The sequence below is a fragment of the Pongo abelii genome, chromosome 12, assembly GCF_028885655.2.
Source record: "Pongo abelii isolate AG06213 chromosome 12, NHGRI_mPonAbe1-v2.0_pri, whole genome shotgun sequence".
Lineage (NCBI taxonomy): Eukaryota > Metazoa > Chordata > Mammalia > Primates > Hominidae > Pongo > Pongo abelii.
In genome coordinates, this window is record NC_071997.2 from 23,486,379 (window position 1) to 23,495,192 (window position 8,814).

The 8,814-nt window shown below is 43.5% G+C and overlaps 1 long non-coding RNA gene and 1 pseudogene across 1 annotated transcript; one reads left to right on the forward strand and one right to left on the reverse strand.

Moving 5' to 3' along the window:
* Window positions 1-460: 460 nt before the first annotated feature.
* LOC129057223 (uncharacterized) lies at window positions 461-8,814 on the reverse strand. Its single transcript, XR_008521786.2, has 4 exons — window positions 8,448-8,814; window positions 3,391-3,529; window positions 1,385-1,664; window positions 461-734 (listed from the first exon to the last, which is right to left on the reverse strand). It is a non-coding gene; the product is annotated as an uncharacterized LOC129057223 (long non-coding RNA).
* Window positions 4,089-7,232, forward strand: LOC103889668 (Krueppel-like factor 4; annotated as a pseudogene).

Sequence of the window (8,814 nt, forward strand, 5' to 3'; positions counted from 1 at the left end):
ATGGTGTGCCAGGAGGGGGATGGAGTGGGAAGGTGGTGTTCCCCTGCAGTAAAACGTCTCAGCAGCAGGGCTCATCTCCAAGAGCTCTCAGCTGATTTCCATGTCATTGTACCATTAATGGCTGCCAGCGTCAGCTGGTGCCTGTCAGTGTGCTCTTCTTCTTTAGTGCCAGGCTTTTCTGGCACTAACACTTTACAGTTTGTTTAATCTATTTTTCAGCACATCAGCTGATTATATATATGTGTATGTGTGTGTATATATATGTGTGTGTGTATATATATATGTAAACAACAAATCATCAACACTTTCTCACTTCTAAAATACTTTCCCCTTCTCTCTCCTGCTGCTTCCCCTGGTGACTTTCCCACCATCCAGGAAACAACACTTTATCTTTCACCTATCCAGGATTTGGAGGTATAAAACAATCGGAAACTGAGAAGCTTGTTTTCTTTCATTCTTTTTTTGTTTATTCATTTATGTGTTGGTGTTTGCTTCTTCTCCTTTTTTTTTCTGATACTTTCTTTGCATCTGTCCAGTAAAATCACTGAGTGTGGCAACATAATAGATGACTACATAAGGTGGGGGAGCGAAAGTAGATCCAGGAAAAAGTAATATTAATATCTTGATCATGTATGCCTTCGCTTTAGTAGATCCTGTTTAATATTTGTGGAAACTGAAAGAACACCTGCTAAAATCCAGGTACACACGCACCTGGGTAATATGTCTCCAAACACCTGTAAAAAAAAAAAAAGAAAGCGTTTGTGCTTTCTGCAAGATGAGTCTTCCACTAAGTTCAGTGTGAGATCTGGAGGCAGTTTCTGAAAATATTATTTTCCTGCCATTTTCCCTTCTGGAAAGCATTTTATATTTCTTCTCTAATGAAAAACCTTGTCTCTCATATTGTTATGAATTAATGTCCTAGTGAAGTCGGAGTCTTGAAGACATTCTTTACACAAGTGAAGGGAGAAAAGGTCCAGAGAGTCTATCTTCTGCAGTAACTATGAAGAACCTATCCAGTCATCTTCCCTAGGCCCTATTATAAATGTGAGTGGATGAAAAATAATATTTAGATTCCCCAAACTCCCAGTCTTGCCATGTCTCCAGATTGACCTAATGTAAATGAACTGCTCACTATTTTATAAATGTTCAAAAAGCCAAAATATATTATTGACTGTAGATGGGGAATATTTATTAGGGCTGTTACCTTGACCATTCCACAAAGTTTTGTTGCTGGTGGATAAAGTAAGAGGGACCTTTTTTCTGGTAAAATCCCTTGGAGGGGCTATACTCTACCCACAAAGTAGCATGAGTTATGGAAATGTGTTTCTGGAAAGAAGTCGTGGAAATACAGGGAAGAAAGCATTTCAGGAAAGAGGAAAAACACCTGCGCACATGAATGTTCCACATCCTGATACCCCATGGTCAGTCAGTATCTGGATTAGCTCCACATCTGGTTTATGGGACATTTCCTTCAGCTCCTCATACATTCCTTTTAAAATCTCCCTCTCATGGGCCATTCTGGCATTGCTTTTATTGAGTTGCTAAAAATTGTCTTTGTCCTCCTTTTGAAGCATCTCCAAATGATGTTGCTGTTCTTCATGGAGAAATGCAGGCATCTTCCGATATTCAGCTCTGATTGCTTCTATCTTTAAATTCACATAATCCTGCAGTAACAATGGGTTAGTCAAAAACAAAACTGATTTACTCATCTCCTATTGAATCTCACTGATTCCTCTTTGTCTCTTGAACATCCCATATTTTAACTCTTGGTCTTGCCAATTCTCAGACTATATGAAATTTTACTCTTTTTTCTTTTCTGCATGAAGATCAACCAACATAGATGTATCTACCCAAATATATTCACTTTATTCATGATAAAATGTTTTTTCTAAGATAGTCATAAAGAAGAAAAACAAATTGGATTCCTCTTTTCCAACCCATATTTATACAAAAGTAAGACAGTTCCTGCTTAATAGTTAGACTCTAGAGCTATATTGACTAGAAAGGAAATAATTATTTTCATTTCTGAAATTTGGGGCAAGTTATTTAAATTCATCACGTGTGAAATAGCCTCAGACTAGCATGCTCAGCTCAATGCATTTCACCAAGCAAAACCTATGCTAATAAGGCTTCGTTTATGATCTGGCCTTCTTTGTCTCTCTAATCTCATTTCTTTCCATTGCCTTTCATACTGACTTTAACATAAAACATAGACTTCTTTGTGGTTCCTCAGCCCTCAAAATAAACACAAACTCAACATTACTGCACATGTTGTTTTCTTCACCTAGAATTCTCTCTCCCTCTCTTTCTCTCTCTAAGTACACACACACACACACACAACACACACACACACACACACTTGTGTTTGCCTTCCTCTTCAAGATGTTGTCTCAATATGAATTTTCCATTGAGGCATTTTCTGACCACCCTGTTTAAAACACACACTCTCGTCTCCAGTCCATGGCCTCTGTTCTCTTTTTCTAAGACCTTGGTATTTCAAATGAGCTAAGGATTCCTCATTTGAAATTGTCCAGTTGGAAGTCCTCTCTGACAGAGTTTCCCTTACTTGTGATTCAGAAATCCATCCACAGTCTCCTTTTAAAAGTTACTTTTTGGATTTATAAAAAGTTGCATTCCACAAATACACTTTTAACTCACCCCTCGATTTTTTCTGGACCATCAAAGCATTGCTCATCTGCCAAGAATCGCAGGTATTGAAAACCACCTTAGAAAATTCTCCCTTATGCAGGCATTTGTCTGAACCTGGACAACTCTTACTGTTTATTCACCTGGAAAATTTCCATTCATTCTTCAAGACTCATGCAAACGATTCGATCTTTAATTCTATATGTCCAATAGATAGATATTTGTGGCAGTTTCCATGTTGTACTGGGATTGTTGCTTTACTAGTGTGTCTGCTACTTCTACTAGATTGTGAGGTCTGGTTGAAAGAACTTCTCCTTTATTGTATCTCTGCCTCCACTCTCATGGAGCCTGACCTGAATTTTCCCATTATAGAAAACTGCTCATCACAAAGTCTGCAATCACCAAGTCAAGAATCTTGCTTTATAATCAATGTTTCCTTTCTTTTTAGATTGGTTTTTCTGTATATGAGTTTAAATCTGTCTGATTACCTTTGGACCACAGTTTATTACTCTCTGTGGTTCTTGCAATTTGGGGGCCTCATCTTTTTTAACACTTCTCTTACTTCAGATCTTCTAGTGCACAATTTCAAAAATTTAGCACGAAAAGTAAGAAAGCAGAGTGCAGTGGATCGTGCCTGTAAAACCAGCCCATTGGGAGGCTGCAGTGGGACGTTTCATGATTCAAGAAGTTTGAGACCAGCCTGGTCAACATTGTGAAACCTCATCATTACCAAAAAAAATTTACCCGGGTGTTGTGGCAAGCAGCTGTAGTCCCAGCTACTGGGGAGGCTGAGGTGGCAGGATTGCTGGAGCACAGGATGTTGAGGCTGCAGTTAGTTGGAATGCACATCTCTGCATGCCAGCCTGGGTGACAGAGGAAGACCCTGTCTCAAAACAAACAACAAAAGAGTAACAATATAAAATATCTTACTAATATTTGTCATGTTAATCATGTCGAAACATATTGGATATATTTGGTTAACAATTTTTATTAAAATTAATTTCAGTTGTTTCTTATTGTTTTATAATGTAATTAGAAAATGCATTCCCACTATGCAGCCATAAAAAATTATTAGATCATGTCTTTTGCAGGCACAGGGAAGGAGCTGGAGGCTATTATCTTTAGCAAACTAACACAGGAACAGAAAACCAAATAGTGCATGTTCTCACTTATAAGTGGGAGCTAAATGATGAGAACACATGGACACATAGAGGGGAACAACACACGCTGGGGCCTATAGGAGGGTGGGGGTTAGAAGAGGGAGAGGATCAGGAAAAATAACTCATGGGTGCTAGGCTTGAGACCTGGTTGATAAAATAATCTATACAACAAACCCTGATGACACAAGATTACCCATGTAACAAACCCGCGCATGTATTGCTATACTTAAAGGTTTGAAAAAGTATTTTCTTCTCTTTCCTTTACAGTTTCTCTGCAAATGCATGAATTAAAGAAAAGCAATGAATATATTTTTCATGGGATAATATTCAAGATATATAGAAAGAAAACTTCTGAGATTTAATTAAAACAATATTAAGAAGAAAATGTATAGCATTATATTCATCTGTTATTTACAAATGAAGGTCTATCCCAAAGAGCCAGATAAAGAAAAGTAAATTGGGCAGTTCCCCGACCAGAGAGAACGAACGTGTCTGCGGGCGCGCGGGGAGCAGAGGCGGTGGCGGGCGGCGGAGGCACCGGGAGCCGCCGAGTGACCCTCCCCGTCCCTCTGGCCCCCCACCCTCCCACCCGCCCGTGGCCCGCGCCCATGGCCGCGCGCGCTCCACACAACTCTCCGGACTCCGCGCCCTGCGCCGCCGACCAGTTCGCAGCTCCGCGCCACGGTAGCCAGTCTCACCTGGCGGCACCGCCCGCCCGCCGCCCCGGCCACAGCCCCTGCGCCCGCCGCCCCGGCCACAGCCCCTGCGCCCACGGCAGCACTCGAGGCGACCGCGACAGTGGTGGGGGACGCTGCTGAGGGGAAGAGAGCGCAGCCCGGCCACCAGACCTACTTACTCGCCTTGCTGATTGTCTATTTTTGAGTTTACAACTTTTCTAAGAACTTTTGTATACAAAGGAACTTTTTAAAAAGGACGCTTCCAATTTATATTTAATCCAAAGAAGAAGGATCTCAGCCAATTTGGGTTTTTGGGTTTTGGCTTCGTTTCCTCTCTTCGTTGACTTTGGGGTTCGGGTGCCCCAGCTGCTTCGGGCTCCCGAGGACCTTCTGGGCCCCCACATTAATGAGGCAGCCACCTGGCGAGTCTGACATGGCTGTCAGCGACGCGCTGCTCCCATCTTTCTCCACGTTCGCGTCTGGCCCGGCGGGAAGGGAGAAGACACTGCGTCAAGCAGGTGCCCCGAATAACCGCTGGCGGGAGGAGCTCTCCCACATGAAGCGACTTCCTCCGGTGCTTCCCGGCCGCCCCTATGACCTGGCGGCGGCGACCGTGGCCACAGACCTGGAGAGCGGCGGAGCCGGTGCCGCTTGCGGCGGTAGCAACCTGGCGCCCCTACCTCGGAGAGAGACCGAGGAGTTCAACGATCTCCTGGACCTGGACTTTATCCTCTCTAATTCGCTGACCCATCCTCCGGAGTCAGTGGCCGCCACCGTGTCCTCGTCAGCGTCAGCCTCCTCCTCGTCGTCCCCGTCGAGCAGCGGCCCTGCCAGCGCGCCCTCCACCTGCAGCTTCACCTATCCGATCCGGGCCGGGAACGACCCGGGGTGGCGCCGGGCGGGACGGGCGGAGGCCTCTTGATGGCAGGGAGTCCGCTCCCCCTCCGACAGCTCCCTTCAACCTGGCGGACATCAACGACGTGAGCCCCTCGGGCGGCTTCGTGGCCGAGCTCCTGCGGCCAGAATTGGACCCGGTGTACATTCCGCCGCAGCAGCCGCAGCCGCCAGGTGGCGGGCTGATGGGCAAGTTCGTACTGAAGGTGTCGCTGAGCGCCCCTGGCAGCGAGGACGGCAGCCCGTCGGTCATCAGCGTCGGCAAAGGCAGCCCTGACGGCAGCCACCCGGTGGTGGTGGCGCCCTACAACGGCGGGCCGCCGCGCACGTGTCCCAAGACCAAGCAGGAGGCGGTCTCCTCGTGCACCCACTTGGGCGCTGGACCCCCTCTCAGCAATGACCACCGGCCGGCTGCACACGACCTCCCCCTGGGGCGGCAGCTCCCCAGCAGGACTACCCCGACCCTGGGTCTTGAGGCAGTGCTGAGCAGCAGGGACTGTCACCCTGCCCTGCCGCTTCCCCCCGGCTTCCATCCCCACCCGGGGCCCAATTACCCATCCTTCCTGCCCGACCAGATGCAGCCGCAAGTCCCGCCGCTCCACTACCAAGAGCTCATGCCACCCGGTTCGTGCATGCCGGAGGAGCCCAAGCCAAAGAGGGGAAGACGATCGTGGCCCCGGAAAAGGACCGCCACCCACACTTGTGATTACGCGGGCTGCGGCAAAACCTACACAGAGTTCCCATCTCAAGGCACACCTGCGAACCCACACAGGTGAGAAACCTTACCACTGTGACTGGGACGGCTGTGGATGGAAATTCGCCCGCTCAGATGAACTGACCAGGCACTACCGTAAACACACTGGGTACCGCCCGTTCCAGTGCCAAAAATGCGACCGAGCATTTTCCAGGTCGGACCACCTTGCCTTACACATGAAGAGGCATTTTTAAATCCCAGACAGTGGATATGACCCACACTGCCAGAAGAGAATTCAGTATTTTTTACTTTTCACACTGTCTTCCCGATGAGGGAAGGAGCCCAGCCAGAAAGCACTACAATCATGGTCAAGTTCCCAACTGAGTCATCTTGTGGGTGGATAATCAGGAAAAATGAGGAATTCAAAAGACAAAAATCAAAGAATAGATGGGGTCTGTGACTGGATCTTCTATCATTCCAATTCTAAATCCAACTTGAATATTCCTGGACTTACAAAATGCCAAGGGGGTGACTGGAAGTTGTGGATATCAGGGTATAAATTATATCCGTGAGTTGGGGGGAGGGAAGACCAGAATTCCCTTGAATTGTGTATTGATGCAATATAAGCATAAAAGATCACCTTGTATTCTCTTTACCTTCTAAAAGCCATTATTATGATGTTAGAAGCAGAGGAAGAAATTCAGGTACAGAAAACATGTTTAAATAGCCTAAATGATGGTGCTTGGTGAGTCTTGGTTCTAAAGGTACCAAACAAGGAAGCCAAAGTTTTCAAATTGCTGCATACTTTGACAAGGAAAATCTATATTTGTCTTCCGATCTACATTTATGACCTAAGTCAGGTAATATACCTGGTTTACTTCTTTAGCATTTTTATGCAGACAGTCTGTTATGCACTGTGGTTTCAGATGTGCAATAATTTGTACAATGGTTTATTCCCAAGTATGCCTTAAGCAGAACAAATGTGTTTTTCTATATAGTTCCTTGCCTTAATAAATATGTAATATAAATTTAAGCAAACGTCTATTTTGTATATTTGTAAACTACAAAGTAAAATGAACATTTTGTGGAGTTTGTATTTTGCATACTCAAGGTGAGAATTAAGTTTTAAATAAACCTATAATATTTAAAAAAAAAAGAAAAGTAAATTCATGCCAAAATCTAAAAAAAAATTAAAATAATTGTAGAATATTGATTAAAAATCATACAGTAGACAAAATCAACGAAGTCAAAAGTATGCTTTTTTTTTTTGTTTGAGACAGAGTCTCACTCTGTCATCCAGGCTGGAGTGCAGTGGTGCGATCTTGGCTCCTTGCAACCTCTGCCACCCAGGTTCAAGTGATTCTCCTTCCTTAGCCTCCCGAGTAGCTAGGATTACAAGCACGCACCATCACGCTTGGCTAATTTTTGTATTTTTAGTAGAGTTGGGGTTTCACCATGTTGGCTGGGCTGGTCTCCAACTCCTAACCTCAAATAACCCACCCACCTCGGCCTCCCAAAGTGCTGGGATTACAGGTGTGAGCCACCACACCTGCCAAAAGTAGGCTCTTTACACAGATAAATTAAATTGATAAATTCTTAGTAAGACTCAATTAAAAAATGGAGAAGAGGGGTTCAAATCAAAAATAAATAGGCAAACACTTAGGTCGTCCACAAATGAATATGTTAATAAGAAGATTTTAAGACGACTTTTATGCTCATACACTTAATGATTTAGATGAAATGAGAAATTTCCCTGAAAAACATATCTGACAAAAACCAACAGAAGAAATCATAGACAAATCTAAGATATGATGTAGATTCTAAAAATTTACCCTATTATTTAAAAAACAAAACTTCTCCCAATGAAAAACCCGGTGATCTTTTTCAGTGAAATATTTACGACATTTAAGAAAAAAATCACACACTTTTAGACGAACCCTTCTAGAGAACAGAAAAAAGCAGTAATACCTCCCAACTCGTAACTTTGCTTTTCTGTTGTGTTTTTCTTTTACTTTTTGTAAACAGCTTCTCTCTCTGTTGCCCAGGCTATAGTGCAATGGCAAGATCATAGCTCACTGAAGCCCAAAACTTCTAGGCTCGAGTGATCCTCCTGTCTTGGCCTCCCAAAGGGCTGTGATGACAGGCTCTAGCTGCTGTGCCAAGCTCCAACATATAATTTTGATCTTCGATCCTGATAAGTGTGTTACAAGAAATGCAAATTGCAGAACAGACTCTAAAATAAATATAGGTGCAACAATTCAAAAAAGTTAGCTAGCTAATCAAATCTTGTGAGAGATAAATTCATATCATCTCCAAGTGGAGCTTATTCTAGAAAGGTTGACTAATGTAACATCAGAAATTGAAATAAGTACTCACCACATGAACAGGATGAAATACATATTATTGTTCCTGTAAAAAGAGGAAGAAAATATTTGATACAATAAAATGACCATTGTACGATTTTGAAAGCACTATTAAAAAAACTTAAATAGCCATGAACTTTCTCTAATAAGAACGTAATAACTTAGAGCCAGTACCATACTTAACAGAGAATTTGAAAGCTTCTACTTAGGAATGGGAATGAGATATAAGCCCTGTTATCATCACTTGTGTTCAACACCTTGCTCGATGTCCTTTTCAATGCAACTAGACAAGAAAAAGAAGTAAATAATGTGAGGGTTGAATAGAAATAAAGATATCATAATTGCATTATCAGCAAAACACGACAGTTAAGTTAAAAAAT